The following is a 19,660-nucleotide window of genomic DNA, read 5'->3' on the forward strand; positions in this document are numbered from 1 at the left end:
GCGTAGGACTCGGTGCCGTCCTTGTACAAGAGACTGACGGGCTTGAAAGGGTTATCAATTATGCTAGCCGGTCACTATCCAAGGCAGAAGCAAACTATTCCACAACAGAAAAGGAATGCCTTGCCATCCTCTGGGCTACATCAAAGTTTCGCCCCTACCTCTATGGCAGGCCCTTCAAAGTTGTCAGTGACCATCACGCCTTACGTTGGCTAGCTAACTTGAAGGACCCTTCAGGTCGTCTCGCACGATGGAGTCTGAGGCTTCAAGAATTCGACATTACCGTCGTGTACAAATCCGGACGAAAACACTCTGACGCCGACTGCCTGTCTCGTGCCCCCGTCGACGCGCCGCCGCAAGACGACGACGATGACTGCTTCCTCGGAAGTATAAGTGCCGACGACTTCGCCGAAAGGCAACGGGCCGACGCGGAACTGGGGGGCCTTATTGAGTACCTCGAGTGCAAGACCGCCGTTGTTCCGAGGATATTCAAGCGAGGACTGCCGTCGTTTTTCGTACGGAACGGCGTTTTCCTGAAAAAGAACGTCTCGCCACTGCGGACGGACTACCTTCTTGTCGTGCCCTCATCATTGCGACCAGAAGTCCTCCAGGCCCTACACGATGACCCGACGGCTGGACACCTCGGTGTTTCCCGCACGCTCGCCAGAATACAGGAAAAATACTACTGGCCACGCCTTGCTGCCGACGTCGCCCACTACGTCAAGACTTGCCGAGATTACCAGCGACGGAAGACACCGCCGACTAAGCCAGCGGGACTTCTGCAGCCAATCGAACCACCGCACCGGCCGTTCCAGCAAATCGGGATGGACCTACTGGGGCCGTTCCCGACGTCGACTTCCGGCAACAAGTGGATTGTCGTAGCGACTGACTACCTCACCCGCTACGCCGAGACAATGGCCTTGCCCAAAGGCAGTGCCTCCGAGGTAGCCAAGTTCTTCGTGGAGAACATCGTCTTGCGTCATGGCGCCCCAGAGGTCCTTATCACAGACAGAGGTACCGCCTTTACTGCGGACCTAACTCAGGAGATCTTGAAGTACAGCGAGACGAGCCGCCGCCGCACCACCGCCTACCACCCGCAGACCAATGGCCTCACCGAGCGTCTAAATAAGACCATCGCCGACATGCTCGCCATGTACGTCGACGTTGAGCACAAGATGTGGGACGCCGTCCTTCCGTACGTGACCTTCGCTTACAACACGGCCGTCCAAGAAACGACGCAGATGACGCCGTACAAGTTGGTCTACGGAAGGAACCCGGCGACGACGCTCGACGCCATGTTACCCAACGTCACCGACGAAGAAAATCTCGACGTCGCCGCTTACTTACAGCGCGCCGAAGAAGCACGACAGCTCGCCCGCCTACGGATCAAGAACCAGCAGACGACTGACAGCCGCCGCTACAACCTTCGACGACGCCAGATGGAATACCAACCCGGTGACCGTGTCTGGGTCTGGACGCCAATACGACGACGCGGACGGAGCGAGAAGCTTCTTCGACGATACTTCGGACCGTACAGGGTACTTCGACGTCTCGGCGCCATCGACTACGAGGTTGTCCCCGACGGCATCACGAACTCCTAGAGGCGCCGAGCTCGACCCGAGGTCGTGCATGTGGTGCGCCTTAAACCGTACTATGCTCGTTAGCGCACCTGAGGACTCTAATGCTTGCTTTCTTTATTAGTTTTCTTTAGTATTGCATGTATTCATGTTCTGTTTTTAAGCATCGGGACGATGCTTTTTCAGAGAGGGGCATTGCCGCGAGTCTTATATTTCATGAGTGTAAGCTTCACCCACAAAGACTGTGGGCAACGCTCTGCGCAGGCCTCGCCGTGATGTGTAGGAAGCTTCGCGATTGTTTTGGAACAATCTGTTAAGATTTCGCGCCGCACGAGAATGTTCCAGCTTTGTCGAGAGATAACGCCGCCACCAGCGATATCGCTGGAAAGTTCGATAGCGCCTGTATAAAAGCCGACGCGCTTGACTGCTTGTCAGATGATCGACGGACGACGCCCTGTTCGCCGCTATCATTGTACAGCGTGTATTGCTGTAGTTCTAGTTCTCATTTTCCCGGCCACAAGTTCGGCCAAATAAACAGTTTCATTCTGCAAACGCCGACTGCTGTCTTCGTCGACGTCACGACCACGTGACAATATTTCATGGGGTTTCAGAACAGATACGTGTGGGAAGCGTCTGTGGGATTTCATTTCTAAGAATAATTTAACATGCATCTACCAGCAAACACCCACTTTCGCTTGTAATCGGTCTATTTCTGCAATTGATTTCACTTTCTATAGTCCCAGTCTCTCTATTTCTACATGGTCTACTTTGTACTCGGGTACAAGTAGCGACCATTTTCCTATATTCTTTGAGATTTTGCTTCCCGTGACTTCAGTAAACAGCCGGTCGGTTACTCACATCAATTTTAATGCATTTGAAAAGGTGCTACGCGTGGTTTTGTCAAAACGGACAGATGAAAATGAAGAGCAATATGCTATGAAATTCAGCGATCTGATAAAGAAATCTCTAAATAAAGCTAAATGTACAGTAAATGTTTCTAAAAGAAATTCTTCTAATCCTTGGTGGAACTCAGACTGTTCACAGAATTACAGGTTCAGAAAAGCTGCGTGGCATAAACTGCTCTAAAACCAATGTCCTAAAAATTGGAGGGATTATAAGTATGCGGCTGCGGCTTTTAAACGAACAGTCGGCACTGCGAAGGATTGTCATGATAACCAACGTTCGGAGTTTCTTTCAAAGCCTGGCAATAGGAAACCCCTTTTTAATTTCCTTAAAGCCAAAAAAGTAATTCCGCCGCCAATTAACATCGTATCAGTAGTCTCAACACCAAGTGAGTTGTCTAGTTTCCTGGAAAATATTGTTAAAGGACTGGAAAGTTGCCTCACGGCTGCTTGCTCATTCCACTCACGGTCCCCTGTCAAAAGTGACGACTTTGAAGAGGTGACAGCTTCGGAACTAGCACAAATAGTGAAGATCTTGCCCAATGCTGCGCCAGGTTCGGATGGCATAACCGCATCGGTAATAAAAATTGTACATAAAATTTCGCCCCAGGATTTACTTGCAATAGTTAACCACTCTATTAGAAATTCATGGATTCCGCCTGAGTGGAGAATGGCAAAAATAATTCCTTTATTAAAAAAGCATGGAGTTGGATTCACTTTAGATAACATCAGGCCTATTTCGCTCACATCTAATCTGGTAAAACTAATCGAAAGAACACATTCGGATAGACAATTGGTTGAACGAAAACATGATCTTGAGCCCATGCCAAATTGCATTCAGGCGTGGCTGCTCCATTTGGTGTGCCCATGTTGACTTAGAAAGTAGGATACAATTAGCTCGTTCTAAGAAACACTTTTCCGCTTTAGTCACTCTGGATATTACAAAAGCCTATGACAGCGTGGAACACGTTAAATTAATAAATTCGCTAACGCATGTACAGGTCGGTCCACTGTTAAAGGGAACAATTGCGTTCAGGGCATGTCAGGATATCGCTCTCTTGCAACAGTACAGTGGCTTAGATTTACATAAGACTACTGGTGGTTGACAGTTCCGACTCCCTTTGACAGACCAGTACCTTGAACAAACAACGTTTCCACATCCACTTGGAATGAGGGGGCCAGCAAAATGAAGGGGGCTCATTCGAGTGTTCCCTTTAACAGTGGACCGACCTACATTTACCACACTACTTCGTTGCATGGGTATATTCCTTTTTAAAAAACAGAGAATTCTACTGTTTCAATCTGGTGTGTCTTTTTCAAGCTATAAACAAACTAGAGGTCTCCCCCAAGGCTCGGTATTGTCACCATTATTATTTAGTTGATTACTGTGTACTATCCCTGTACAACATGACGTGCAGGTGTATGTATATGCTGACGACATTGCATTTTTTGCTACATCTGCAGATATACATACACTGTATCAAATTCTACAAATATATATGAACACTCTGGAAATGTGGCTTGAGGGCATTAATTTATCTTTGAACATCAGGAAAAGCGCAATGGTAGTTTTCCCACTGAGTGTCCCAGTGCAAATTTCGTTACTTTACCGACAAGATGTCATACCGCAGGTGGAATCGGTCAAGTATTTAGGGGTGATCTATACCGAAAAACTAAATTGGGATGCACATATACAAAATATGGCAGCTAAAGGAGCACGGGCGGTAGGGATGCTTCGTAGAGTCAGCAGTAAACGATCTGGTTTACGTCGTGATGTGCTCACTATGATTTACTGTATGTATATACGCCCGATATTGGCGTTTGGCTGCGTCTTGTTTTCTGGATCACTTGCTTATAAAGTTTGACCACTGGTTCTTCTAGAACGCACATAACTAAGATTATGTTTTGGGCTTCCTAAATTTGTCGCAAATAATATTTTGTATAATGAAGCGCGCCTGCCTTCTCTTCTTACACGGTTCCAAATTCTAACAGTACGTACCTTCCTAAAGATATATGCGACACCTAAGAGAAGATCACGGTATGTTTTTATTAATGAGCCGACGTCCCTTTTTAACCACCAGTGGTCTAGATTAAGGTGTCCATAAGTGATTGTCGCACAGAAACTCTTGGAAAAAATACATGTAAACCTTCGTGAGGTACTTGTATTTAACAGATCTCCTCCAACAATTAGAATAGAGTTCGACAACATATTTCCTAAGGAATGCAAACATTTACCCAATAAGTAACTGAATGCAGTTTTGGAAGACCACCTGTCAAATTTAGAAACAAACATTGTTATAGCGACTGACGCTTCAGTTTGTGAAGAAAAGGCAGGAGTGGGAATTAAATGTGAACATATTCGACAGAGATCTGTCTGGCTGGGTGATAAATTCATACGAAAAATAATAAATTCTCCAGCCACGTTGCTAAAGTTAAACTTTAAAAGCTATAAACTGACCCGACGTTTCGGGACAGATTCGGTCCCTTCCTCAGGGGTGGATTGCTCTTTTTCAATTCGTTTACCCGACTTTACGCCTATTTATCAAGCTGAATTGCTTGCGATTGTCCTAGCCTTACGTAAATTACCCCTGTCAGTAACAGAAGCTGTCATTCTGACAGACTGTCTATCTGCTCTGCATTAACTGTACCTAATTTCTCGAATGCCTTAGAAGTATTTTATTCTCTTGTCCCAAGACATTATCGTCTTATTCGCTTAGTGTGGGTACCAGGTCACAAGGGTTTAACCCTCAATGAATATGCAGATGCGCTTGCGGTGGCATCACATAATGGTCCCATAATCTCTATATTGCCGACGTTGGCGTTTGTCTCAGCGGTGTTACGTTTGGCCGAGTTGGGCTCCAAGCCGGGAGAAGAAGACGCCTCGAGAAGGAAGAACGTACTTTTAATGCGGCATGCTTGCCGAAAGAAGATGTACAAAAAGAAGCGCCCATGGCGTGATCCGCAGTCCTTTATAAAGGAACGCCGTGATCGAAGGGCGAGGGAGAACATATCAACGCACATGCGCTATAGCAGATTATCGTCCGGAACAGAAGAGCCAGACTTGGGCGCCGGCTGATAGGCGGTGAGCGGTGCGCAAACGCAACAGCGGCACGATTTGAAAAGTTTGCCACGTCGGATACCTTTGCCAAATCGGCTTTGGCAACATCTGAGTTTCTCCACCCTAAATATCCATGGAAAAATCGTTGGTGCTGCACTAGAAGGGCAGAAATATCAATTACCAGGATACGATGTCGAGTTCCCCCTCTGAACTTTTACCTACACAGGTCGGGTCTGGTACAGTCACCCTTATGCCTCCACTGCAACGAGAATGAATCTCTGCATCATTTCTTTTTAACATGCAGATTGCTCACAAATCAAAGAAAACGATTGCTAGAACAACCTCTTTGAAGAATGGGCTTAAGTTTATCCCTTCCGGTGGTTCTTTCCTTTGGTGCAACTGAAATGGGCTTTAGCCACAGGAACGTTTGCGAAGCTGTGTGCGATTTTTTACGGGAAACAAAAAGAATAGAATGTTAAGTTTATGTGCAATTTCACTGTTTCAACCTATTGGTTTCTTTTTTTTTTTGAAAATCTGGATTGGACCAGTGAATTTATTTTTATACCATCCATTCCTAAACATATTCGGATTTTAAAACAATTTTATTTCTAAAATAAGGTACCACCCGTTTCATGGCAGATCCCCCACGGTGGGTTGCGCCAAGTAGTTGAGGATCTACCGACCAACCAACAAACCACTTGTTGCGTAGGTCGCATTCAGTGACACCTGGTTACAGAATTCGTGTTGTGTGACGCCTGGTTGTCATTTTAATCTTCTACCACGCTACATTACACAAGTTAATGTGGTTCCTTCCCGACATGAAGCCTGTATAGTGCCTTTTTGCGAAGCATCTTCAAGCACCGACATGAACGAAGACGCCGTTCGGAACGATTGTGTTTTTGATGTTCTCCGCTACAAAGGATCAATCAGCTTCAAGCCGAGGTACTGCCCAGGTTTCTACCAGTAGTAATGACTACCGTATCGTCCTGCCCCATCTTCTTACTGGTAAGCTTGTCACTGACTCCGTTTTCCTGCATGCAGACGTTGCTGGCCGCCCATACCGAGCGCAGGTCTTTCGAGATGCCCTCCGAAATATCATAGACCTTGTTGACATAACCTCGATTGGACAGTTTCAAATGTCAGATGTCCGGATGGTGACTTGCAGGATTGCGTATCTAAAATCAAGATAGTAACTTGTGGTGAATTCTTTGTTCGAGGACGAAGATGCGTTGTGATAGACCCTGAACCTACGGAGGTTAAAATGAAGCTGTTATGGCGCCCTGAGCGCCTGGAAGATATTTAGGTACACGAAGCCTTTCAACCATTCGGAAAGATCAAGTCAATTTCAACGGAAACTTGGAGGGTGTCAGAAATGGAACAGATAAAGACCCTTAACCGAGACGTTGTACTGGCACTTGGTGACGGAGTCCGTGTCTCCGACATCCCGCATCTACTCTCAGTGTGTGGTCTACAAAGCCTAGTGCTGATTCCCGGCAGGCCACCTTTATGCCCTCGTTGCAACAAAGTAGGACATATTCGTCGACACTGCAGGACACCACGCTGCGATGATTGTCGGCGGTTTGGACATACGGCTGAAGAATGTGTGGCGACGTATGCAGTGATTCCACTCCTGCGCCAACTGCGCCAAAGTGCGCCAAATTGTATTTACTGCGCCATCCTGATAATATCGACGAAATTTGCGCCAAACTGCGCCAAAGTCTCGGGTTTGGGGGCGTCTATCACCGGCAATCGCACCGCCGGCGCGTCAGAACATGTGCAGCTCGATCTTGGGGCTGCCAATAAAGTCGCAATCATGGACCAAGAATTATTCCGCTGAATAAATAGCGCTCGCGCGTGCGTTCCGAGTAAGCCACGATGCCATGCACGGTGCCGACGCAGCTTCTGTTCTGCAAGTCGGCTCGACAGCAAAATGCGCTCTCCGCAGAGGCTCATGACGTCTAGGCCTATCGGTAGCGAGAAAGTGCGACGGCGATTCATCGGCGGAAGTCGTCTGTTCCAGAAACGCTGCTGATAGCTCGTTTCAAGCGTCGCACGGCACCGTAAGGAAAGCAATATTCAGTAATAACTACATGAGTGCCGCTAAAATGTCTGTCACTTCTGTTTCCGTACATCGCGGAATGAAATCCGGGATCGCTCGCAGTAGATATATGGGACAATATCGAATTTTCCTTGCTTCGCGTTTATGGAAGAGCACGCGAACGGTGGAAACGCGTTGACACTTTTCCTCAGATATACTTTATCCATGGATCTTCATCCAGAACAGCTTTTTCGTAATTCCTTCCAATAGCACGTCCGAGTTTGTAATCACTCTGCGGTAAATACCCCCTAAAAGGCCCTGCCCTTTCGAGCTCACGTGCTAGGGTTCCAATTCGAATTTTTTGCTTGCTTTTTTAAAAATATCATCTCATTAGTAAAATCATATCTCCTAGTCGGAGCAGCCGCAAATGCGCAGCTGTCAGTAGCGGGCCCGTCGCTGACGGCCCACAGTGAAGCGGCTACGCCATGTTACACGTCCGCCCCTCGCTTTCGGGGGTCAATAGCTAATGGTTAAAAAAACTCAGTTTCGCTTAAGAGCGATGCAATGAATGCGATACCAAAAATTGTATTGTGAAACGAAGTAAGACTAGCAGCTAACTCTTTTGGATCCGATATCGCGTAACTCAACAAAACGCTGGTTTAAAAGAATATGGCCCCTAGAGGAACCGAAGCGTTTTCTTGCTCTGAGTTCTCTAAATGCGAAGTAAGCGTTGAGAGCACAGAAAGTTTACGAGCCGTCTCCTGATGCCTCGAGATCAGGGGCGTAGCCAGAAATTTTTTTCGGGGGGGGGGGGGTTCAACCATACTTTATGTATGTTCGTGCGTGCGTTTGTATGTGTGCGTGCATATATACGCAAGCAAAACTGAAAAATTGCGGGGGGGGGTTCAACCCCCCCCCGAAATTTTTCAGTTGCTCCTTACGAAAGACGGGCGAGGCGTTTTCTCTCTTTTTGATGAGCAATCGACGGCAGGCCCGCACGCGGGACGATGTTATCTCACGCGCTGTCCGTGCGGCGGAGACAGACGGCCGGCTAGTTTAATCTCCGCTTCACCCGCGTTCGTCGCCTGCGCTCGCTAGCTTTTACCCACAGCTAGAATGCGCGTGGTGATGTTATTAATTTGGACTTTATACGGAAAATTACGGTAACGGCGACGGCAAAAAATCCGCCGAGAGTGTCCATATAATTGCTATCGCAAGGGTCAATGTGCGGGGCAGATTTTGCACCCCCCCCCCCCATCTTAGGTGATTAGAGGGGGGGGCGGCCGCCCCCCCCCCCCTGCCCCCCTGTGCGCACGCCTATACTCCTGAGATGATTTTTTCCATGAGATTAGCAATGAATCGAAATATTTCTAGCCTTCATAAGAGCCCCATAATAACACTCAGTTGCTTGAATGTTAATGCAATATGCTTCTGTATTTCACTCCAGGATGTAAAATTCGCTGCTCCAAAGTGCTCCCAGATGCAAAATTATCTGCTCCAAAGTGCTCCAAGATGAAAATTTTGCTGCTCCAAAGTGCTCCAAAACGGTAATTTTGCTGCTTCAAAAATTGCTCCAAATCAGAAGTCCTCGGTAGCATCACTGCGTATGCCACTAAATTACGATATCGCATGCGATCACCTGAAGATGCGTTTAAAGAACATATCATGGACGCTACGCAAGTCCTCGATGCAACGGGAGATCTTCCACGTGCTGTGGTCGCTGAGCCCTGTGCTGTTGACAAGGACGCAGCTAGCGACTGTGCTGGGGCGGAGAAATCTAAACAAGCCTCAAACACTGTAGATGTGACAGACAGCGGAGAGAAAGAAGCGGTACCTGCACATGAGTCAATCTTGACACAAATGGAAAGCCGCGGCAGTAATGCTGATGTAGAAAACGCCACGTGAGAAGCTAACTAGTGCTGATGTGCGACGTTTCTCAGTGCTGGGCAGTATCGAAGATACATGTATCTTAGATACTATCTTAGATACTCTACGGGTATATTGTATCTGTATCGCGATACGCCTCGAAAGACTAGTATCTGTATCTGTATTTCCGATACATTCGAAATGTATCGTGTATCTTAAGATACAAGATACTTCTATCGCAACACAAGCGTGCGAAACAATAATCACTGGCCAAGCTCCACTTCTCAAGCTGGTACTGGTGCCACTAAGCCATCTGAATAAGTCTAAAGGCCGTGACGTAATTTTATTTTCCCGCCAGAGTCCTCCAGTGAGTGCAGAAGATGAGGAAGACAAGCGCGCGGACGTGAACGCCCAGCCCACGTACCTTTTGTTTTCTCCTTTTTTTTAGTTTGCGCCAGTGCCGTGACACTTGCTCTTAGCCACTGTCCTGCGCCGCGTACTCCACTGCATGTTGCGTCTATCGCGCAAATTCTCATGTTGCTATAGTGTCCTTATTGAAGAATGTCTTGTGTCTTGATTCGTGATGAAATGTGACGCGTGCAGGAATGGGGTTGCTTTGCGACTCGTAGATTTTACATAGCGATGTGAAGGATCTCGTGGATGCAAGTTTGACTTGCATGCGATGAATTAACTTACATGCAAGTAAGATTCTAACAACTTTAGCACCACTGGTACTGATGCCACATCTAATAGAGCAAGCGTTTACCTAACAGAAAATACTTGGCCTACCGCATTTATCACTTCGTGCTCATTTGTTCAATTATTGTTGGAAATCATAATTTGATTATTAGCACATGTGCTTTCTTAGCTGTCCCTTTGCATCCCATGCATTACCTAGGTCTCTATTATTTTTCCGGTCTGGTCACTGCAGTATGTATTTTGTAACGCGCTCCCAAAATAAGATGTCTGCTTTATTCTTTTAACTGCCCGCTTTATTTCTGCTATTTTTTACACATTTACATGTTTCCAAGGCAATTTTGAAAACAAACATAAAATTATGTGGGCGCGCCTTGAGTATACAGTACAAAACATTCTGCTTACCGCTTAGGAAAATAGCGAAAGTGAGTTTGCATTATAATAACGGAAATTATTAGGAGCCACCTTAAAGATGTTAGGAAGGGGATTCCAGAAACGCTGTTATACGGAATGCACCATTTTACTCATGAGCGTCCGAACGAGCCGTTTCAGGCAATTCTTCATAGGCACTGAATTTTCTCTTATCTCAACAGGTAAGTTGACGATACTTCATGCTCATAGCTATTAAGGGCGCCGTCTGTATTGTGTTTCTGTACTCATTCAATGTGAATGTTTGATACACAACCACCTCTATATTTTACTTAGATTTGTTTTCCTGCTTTGGGCGTTCCTAAATTTTTTTTCATATTACTAATCGCCAGGTAATCGTAGCTATCACGAAATTCGTAGCAGTCAATCGTAGCAGTCACGAAATTTAGTTTCAAGGGCTGAAACAGTGAAGATGGTGGGAGCGGGGGTCGGAGACAGTTTGAACAAAATGACGTTGCCATTTGAAAGGAAGCCTTTGTCATATCTCATACTCATTACGTATTGGTCATTTCTGAAGGGGATTGGGAGCCAAGTTTCGAGGAACATCGATAGCGATGTACACAACGAGTGAAATCTGGATGAAGATTCTGATATATAGAGTTTTTGTTCCACGGTTGTGTTTCAGGGTCCTCACGAGAGGAATGCTTAAGACCAGTCATGTCTATGTAGCTCATGTACATACTATTTAAGAAAATAAAACCAAATGGGACGAAGACGGTCACATGTGCGGGCCGGACCGCTAGCGAAAGGTCTCAAACCACTAGTATACACCATGCATCCTCCCAGCCTCCCCCCCCCCCCCCCAAAAAAAAAGAAATATAAGAATGTCGCTACCAGCGTTGTTGCTGCTGTACACCTGTCAGGATACCCGGCATTGCGCAAACGGTATTTCGCGGACAAGGTAAAAGTCTACACCGGTATTTGCGCCGTCGCGTGTACGCTTCTTAATGAAGTTATTGTGATTATATGGCAACCCGCTAGCTGGTCGGCATGCTGAGCAAAGACTCCCATCAGTTGCAAAAATGACAAGCAAGAACCGCTGTCAGCGAAGTGTACAGAGAGTTGTCCTGTGAAAAAGCTAAAGCAAACCCCAATAAGTTGTTTTGGAAGGAAACTAATGTACTTTGAGCAAGAAGGGCAAAACTTTTGAGATACTAACAGACATTTCATTCAAATGACACAACATAAGTCACAGTTAAGAAACTTCCAAGTAGACATTTTTCGTGCATAGGCGTTTGGTGCTACATTATATGGATCTATAAAAACAAATTTGAGAATGTATTGAAGTATCTTAAGATACAATTACCAAGTATCGTATCGGATACAATTATTGTAGCAGTATCTTGTATCTGTATCTCAAATACTTCTTACCGAGTATCTTGTATCGTATCGCGATACAATTTCAAAGTATCTTTGCCCAGCCCTTTGTTTCTATAAGTAAGCGCCCTGCATCGCCAAACCCCGAGACGAGTGAGTAAAGTGACTCAGCGGTTGGCCCAAGACAATCACGACGTCAGAGACCATCAAAGCATGCAGGAAAGTGCAGACGTTCAAGATCAAGGAATCCTGGTGGTAGTAACGGGGAGCATTCGCGCGCCCCTTCCCCACAAGACCGGCGCATGCAGCTGTGATAAAAGTGTAGACATCATGGCGCTGCCTCAGAAATTCACTTTTGCAACAATCAACGTAGTATGTGGACTTCGATCCAAGCAGAAGCAGTTGCAGCTCCGCCGGTTGCTGTTCAGCCATCACCTTGACTTCGTCGCCGTTCAAGAAACGAAGATCGAGAGGGAAGTGGATACGGATAGTGCCTTGCGGCCATATCTCTGCGTATTTGATGTAATTGTTTTGCACGCTGTAGGCCTATCGGTGGGCTGCCTTTTGTTTCTTGGGAAGAGTTTACCTTACTCTTCTGTTGCTTATAATGTTGACGAAGAGGGTGGCTTATAGAATGCGACTTTATGTTGTATGGTTTGCCGTGGCGCCTAATCAATGTATATGCCTTCAATGATGCACCACGGCTCACTAATTTCTTTGAAAGCTTGGCCACTTTGCTAGATTCTGACCGTAACATTCTGCTCATGGGTGATTTCAACTGTGTTTGCAGTCCATCTGATCGTACTGGGTTTAGTCGCAGCGATAAGAGTGCTGAAGTGCTATCTCTGATAGTTGAAAACGCGCGACTTGTTGGCATAGGAACACTGTATAGATTACCCTCATATACACATGCACAGGGTAGTACTCACACTCGAATTGATCGCATATATGTTCCAGCGCCTCTTATTTCTCGCTACCTGTCATGCAAAACGGAAACTATTTCGTTCTCAGATCACTGCATTTTTGTGGGGCAGATTGGTGATAACACTCGATCATATTTCAGACCGCAGTGGGCACTCTGGTAAGTCAACTCTTCAATTGTGAGTGATCAGGAATTTACTGCTCGCGTGCGCGTAGCCCTGAGGAGTTGCTTGTCGGCTGACATGCCTTTGTTTGCCTCTTGGGAATTTTTCAAACAAGAAGTTCGGACAGTAGCTATCGAAATCGGATCAGTGAGGGGCTTTTACAGAAGATTGGAACAAAATATGTTCAAGATCACTATGTTACTAAAGAATCTTCAAAACTTATATGAATTTGAATGTGAGGCGCCTGGTTGTTACACAGACGAAATCGCTAATGTCAAATGCGCACTCCAGAGGTACGACACCTTACGCTACAGAGGTGCCCGTGTTCGATCACGCAATACTCGTACCTTGCATTCAGAGGATCCCACACGTCAAGCTTTACTCGATGAATACCGCAACGCAAAAAGCAAATTTATACCAGATTTATATTCACAAGGTTCATTGGTAACTAATACAAGCGAAATCATGACAGAATTTGAAGCTTATTAGAAAGCATTGTTCAGAGATTCCTATGAAAAACAGATTGAAGATCTCGTAACGCAGTTTCTGTCATTTGTGATTCCTTTATGTGACAAAGAGTGTGAGTCTGTTAGTGGGCCAATCACTTTAAAAGAAATAGAACTCGCTGTTGACCAGTTACCGATGTCGAAAACGCCAGGACCCGACGGAATGTCGGGCGAGTTTTACAAAACCTTTAAATCCTTATTGTGCCCGGTACTGCTGGACATTTTTACGCAGAGTTTGAATATGGGGACCCTTTCTCAATCTTTTACAAGAAGCCACACCATCCTAATTCCGAAATAGAGAAAAGCTCCGTCATGTTGACGGCTACAGACCGATTACACTGTGTAACGTTGGCTATAAAATTTTTGCAAAAATACTATCAAACAGACTACAATTTGCCATGTCAATTCTTATTGGCGCCCACCAGACTTGCGGCCTGAAAGGTAGTTCAATACAAACCAACATACACATCGCCCGCACAGTATTGGAACATTCTTCCCACTCGTATGACTAACTGACAATATTACAAGTAGATTTAGCGAAGGCGTTTGATCAGGTTCGTCATTCCTTTCTCTTCTCTCTTCTAGGACATGCTAACGTTGGTTCCACTATATTCAAAGGTATAAAACTATGCTACAGTGATTGTTCAACTCGTTTGATTGTTAATGGCCACCTGTCAAAACCTGTGTTGATTCACTCTTCTGTTAAGCAAGGCTGTCCGTTGTCGCCACTGCTTTTTGCCCTCTATTTGGAACCACTGTGCTTAAGCGTCATTCGATCTTGCAATGTTTATGGTTTCAGTGCTTAGGGAAATGAGGTGGAAGTATTAGCGTATGCGGATGACCTGGCGTTCTTTTGCATAGACATTTCCAGTATAAAAGCAGTGGTGTCCGCTATTCGGGAATTCGGAACCATTTCTGGTGCACGAATGAACTTCGCTAAAAGTTTAGGACTGTGGTTTGGCCCGTGGGCTTATAAACCAACGGATTTCGAGGCTATTGCATGGTCCTGTGTGCCGCCGAACTACCTTGGTGTTCAACTGGATGCATACAAGTCAAGCGCACATTGTTGCAAAGAACGTGTACCCAGCCTAAAGCGTTACGCCCATACGTTTATTCCCCATAACCTCTCAATTTTTGGCAGAGCTAAAGCATGCAATCTATTCCTGGCAACAAAATTATTCTACGTATTGCAAATACTACATTCTAAGTTTCACCGGATCTCTGCTACCTTTATTTGGTCATCAAGTTATGAGCTGATGAGGCGTGACAATGTTTTTAGACCAGTTTGTGCAGGCGGTCTTGGGTTGGTGCATCTCTTATTAGGACAATTGGTGTCTCGTTTTTAACACGAAAGTGTTTTATGCCGGGGTACACCAAGACTTTCATGACGTATTTCCGTCACGGAAGTATGTCAGCAAAATGAACGCCATCAGATGGCAAAGAAAAAAAACTTTAAGAAAAAGTTCCGTTGACGGAAGTCGAAGCCATGACCTCTCGGTCCGCGACGATGGCTGGCAGGCATTTAGCCCACTGAGCTACCGCCAAATATATTACGGAGGCTATACGAACGCGCCTTATATCTTTCACACTTTCCTCTCACAGTACTCTTGGATTGATGGATGGATGCTATGAGCGTCCCCTTTATAATGGGGCGGTGACATCTGTGCCACCAGGCTCGAAAAAAAGAAAAACGCGCCCTTGCTACGACCATCCCATTCGGCGTGTTTCCAATACAAGTTTAATTTTGTCAACGTGAAGTGGCAGCTTTAGCCCGAGCCTCGCTCACAGCATCCATCCATATCGAAAAATAGCTCTACGACGCTCGCCCGGCTGTCGCACCGCGTTCCCCGCTCGCCCTGTGAGAAGTAACAGCCAGGCTAGAGGGAAGACACGACGCGCATAGCGTTTCTCTTCGCATTTCACGACGCTTCGAAGCAGTGCATATCGAGTATCAGTGTTTATTGTGTGCTTGTTGATGCCATCTTTGCGCGGGATTCACCATATGCGGTGTCAACGTATATATTAAAACCTTCAGCTACCGCAAGGGTTAAGTCATGATCATGTGTGTTAGTCGTCGGTACGGAAATGTGCCACTAGGCGTCAACGTGAGTGAGATGCGCCCACATCAAGCGTGCTATATCTGACAAACAACAGTTGACATTGTACGGGCTCTCATATACCAGTGCACTATAAACAATCAACTAACTTCTGTGACTACACGTTTCACTTTCGTGTTATACCGATTCCTATGACGGAGGGATCAGCCATCATTTTTTCTATTTTCGGGACTGCGATCATCCGCTGCTTCGAACATTTTTACAAGTGAATCTCGTTGATGTTTTACCAAGTTTAGTGGGGTCTACTAATTGTGCCTCGCCTCCCTATTTGCAAGGATTCATGTGTGAAATGTATGAATCAGTGCGGTTTTTCACAGTAAGATTCTCTGACTATTTATTCTCTAGTTCACGAAAAGATCCGTATAATGCCATATTAGATATGTTGTTTCCTGCACCTTTGTACCGCTCACTATATGTCAGATTGCCTGTACACGACGTGCTTCTGCGTGTGAAGAAAATGCCTATTTCACCAATATCCAAGACATTCTTCTACAAAGTGCATACACAGACGCTGCCTGTGAAGAAGACCTGGTTAAGCAGCAAAGGCATCTTTGTATCTTCAGTTAAATGTCGTGTCTGTGAAGTTCGAGAAACTATACAACATTGCTTCATCAGCTGTAAAGACGCCATATTATTTTGGGACGTTCTACAAAGGGCTTTTAAAAAACAACTCAATTTAAATTCGTATAGCATACGTATCTCGTGCCACCCAAAAGCCATTCTATGCCTGTTGACATGCTTTTACTAATGGGTATGCACAGTTTATGCAAAACTCGCATGTTAGACAGGCATGCGGAGCCCATGATATCATCGCGGTTGCATTTCATTCAAATGGCTCTTCAGCTAAAAGACTTTTATCAACAATTACAGTTTCAACCGGACTGGTATCCACTCTTCATGAAATGTACTGCTTTAATACCCTTGTAGGACTTCTGTGTAACGCTGGTACGCTGGTAGAGGCCGCCTTGAGTATTTTGTTCGTTATGTATGCTAATTAAGCACATTTGTAATAAATACCATGAAAGAAATAAAACCGGCATGGCTCTGAGGTAGAATAATACTGGGCTCCAACGCAGAGGGCCCAGATTTGAACCCCGTACCATTCTGGAAATTCTTCTCTTATTTCCTTCTTTTTTCTTATTTCGTGCAATAGCGGTTACGGACACCGGCGGTGGCAGCGGCAGCAGCGGCGGCGGCGGCGGCGGCGGACGACTACGGCGCCATAAACGGCCCTTGTGATCTCATAACAGCTTTCGCTGTAAAAATAGCTTCTGTACGGTGGGCAAAGATTGCTGGCATGTCTCTCCCATGCCAGGCAGGGGGAATGTCTGTGGACGAGGAGGGTGTGCACGATGAAAGCCGTTTCTCTACCCCACTCATCGACTCTTCAGTGGGAGGAGATCGAGAATGAGGGGAGAGCTCAGCTGAATGCTTCATGTGGTGAAGGTTTGAGGAACTAGCCCCTCATGAGCCCGAACAACTGACCATGAACATTGACGGGGAATAGGATGAGCTATGGGCTATAAATAGTCGATTTCATAGTAAGGCAAGGACCAGGACCGTGACCGACGATCGAGAAGGTTTCAGCAAAGATTAAACGGCACAGTAATGGGAGGCGTAATTCCACGTGAAGTTCCACATTATTGAAATTACACCGGTGATATGCGATCACAGGGTCGCCACTAAAATGTTGCGGAGCTAGGACAGGTGTGTGATGGAGTAGCTCAGTTGTCCATGTATACAGACGACATATACACTGAGTTAGACGGAGGGATGTGGGTTAGGGAGATAAGGAATGGATTTTCGATGCTCACTCAACGCATTTTCACAAAAATCTTGGGGATCGCTAATTGACCACAGCCTAGTACATACCTTCATGTCTCTGTCACTTTGTCTAGCTGCCCAATGTAGTTTGGCATTTAATTTTGCTGGTGGTACATAAGCCATTTTGTTCGTTTACAGAAATGAACTCGTCATGCTTGTTGATGCAGCCACAGCTGTGCGCTAATAATGATTTGCAAATAATTTATGTGGGACTTCCGCAATGTGCATGGATGAAGGGTTATTGAAAGGGTAACTGTAGAACTAGCCCCCACACAAACTCTTCCGAAAGGGTAAGGTTCCTATTTACCAATTTGCGCCACAAAGCTACATTAAAATATGTATGGTTTGCCCTGGAAGGAAACCCCAGTCAAAAAATTCAAGTGGTCCAATTGGAAAAATACCAATTGGTTTTGAACCTATTGGAATTTGGCCACCCGTTGGAACGTACTAATTATATCGAGTTGTTAAACCAGTTCATATACAATTGGTAAGCCATTGGGGTAGAGTTAGTGGTAATTGGTTGACCAGTTGATGTAGACTGGGGTCCATTTGGTCAACCACTTGAACACGCATGGTTATCCAATTGAAGCTCACTGGTGCCCAAATAGGTAACCAGTTAACTCTCATTACCGCGAGGAAAATGGTCATTTTTCATATGTCTCGGAGAGAAAGCTTTTGACAGTTGAAAAGTACTCCCGCATGCATTGCAGCATACCAAATTATGCGTAATGAAACGGTCTTTCCAAAATTATAAGTTGTAAAGCAACAAAAATATTATGGAGTGTATAAAAATTTGAAAGTTCGTAACCTGTTGTTGCCAGCTCATAAATAGAGCGATAAAAACACTATATATGCAAGAACACTCAGAACAAAGAAGATTTATAATGTACATTTTGAAGATAAATGACCCAGGAAAGGTATAAAAAACAATAAATGTTCTACACCCAGTTTCTATTAAAATATACAAAGAAAATCTGAGCCGAGGTACTGCTTCATGCTCGTGCAATACGGTGAAGCATTTCCAGGTTTTCGTGAAACACAGGTGCACTCGTGCACTTTCCGCGTAATTTTTTTGTTTTTTTTTTACGAGAATAGCCTGCTGGTGTTCCAATACAGATGGATGCCCGCGATTTGAACAACACCTATATAAATCAGGTGTTCAATCCTCTCTCCGAAGAGGTTGGCGTTCTAAATGTGCATCCAAGCATATCTATTCGTATTTTGCAAAGAGTATTGAAAAAACATGGCTGATCCCTCTGTCATAGGAATCGGTATAACACAAAAGTGAAATGTGTCTTCACAGACGTAGTTGAACGTTTGTTGTGCATTCTGTCCTGATCTCAAGAGCTCGTTTGTATCCTAACCGCATTGACGTTATAAAAACCGTCAATACGCATGCAGCGATAACAATATTCTCCGCACGTTGTCACTACTCCTGATACTGTGGGCGCCTTTTGAGGTAGTTTGCCACTCTCGTGATCATACTTCTATAAACAGCGGAACAAGCAGTCAAACAATGAGAAATAACGAGTACACAGGTATATGTGCAATTTTGCTAAAACGTGTTAGCGAAAAAAAAAAACAAGACATGGGCACAAAATGTTCCATGGTTTCCTCGCAAGGTCACTGTCGTTATTTACCCTACATTCTATTGCCACGAAGCCAAACAGATTTCGGCCACAAAACAACGTCTTCATTTTAACACCTCAGTCGAAATACCTGATGCTTATCTGTTGATTTGGGAATCGGCGCTTGAGATTCAGTTTTCTTCCCAAGCGCGAAGGAATGAATGCTACACCATCAAATTGTAATGTTACGCGAAGAACGGCAAGCCCCTCGAAACTTTCAATGCGCTGCTCAAGCAGAAAGGACGCGCGGAACGAACATACACAGGATGAGCGCGAACTCTCACAGTTGTAACTTATTTCTGTGTGAGCAGCACGCTCCTTTCGCAAAAGCAGCCGCTGCAGTGAGCGAGGCGACCTTGGTGCTCTCAGCGGAAACTTGCAGGCAGAGCGCAAGACGTACAAACCACCGAGATCACGAGATAAGCGCCCGCACGAGCGACCACGCTCTGTCGAGGCGCGCGCTAATCAGCGTGTGGGACTACCAGGACTACTTTTAAAGCGCGCTCTTCGCGCCATCTCGCTAGTGATAACGAAAACACGCTGTACCGCCGATCTCTGAGTACCGCCACCGGCAAATGGTGTACATAAATAGCTCGCCGTTAGCATAGCAGACAACATGC

The 19,660-nt window shown here is 45.5% G+C and overlaps 1 protein-coding gene across 1 annotated transcript in view; it reads left to right on the forward strand.

Annotated features, from left to right (window-relative positions):
* Nucleotides 1-17,237, forward strand: part of LOC119393743 (uncharacterized) — a 57,432-nt gene extending 40,195 nt beyond the window's left edge. Inside the window, exon 6 of the transcript XR_007416368.1 lies at nt 16,742-17,237. The gene's annotated coding sequence lies outside the window, so the exon portion shown is untranslated. The remainder of the gene's footprint in view (nt 1-16,741) is intronic.
* The last annotated feature ends 2,423 nt before the right edge of the window (nt 17,238-19,660 follow it).

The sequence above is a fragment of the Rhipicephalus sanguineus genome, chromosome 5, assembly GCF_013339695.2.
Source record: "Rhipicephalus sanguineus isolate Rsan-2018 chromosome 5, BIME_Rsan_1.4, whole genome shotgun sequence".
NCBI classification, from domain to species: Eukaryota; Metazoa; Arthropoda; class Arachnida; order Ixodida; family Ixodidae; genus Rhipicephalus; species Rhipicephalus sanguineus.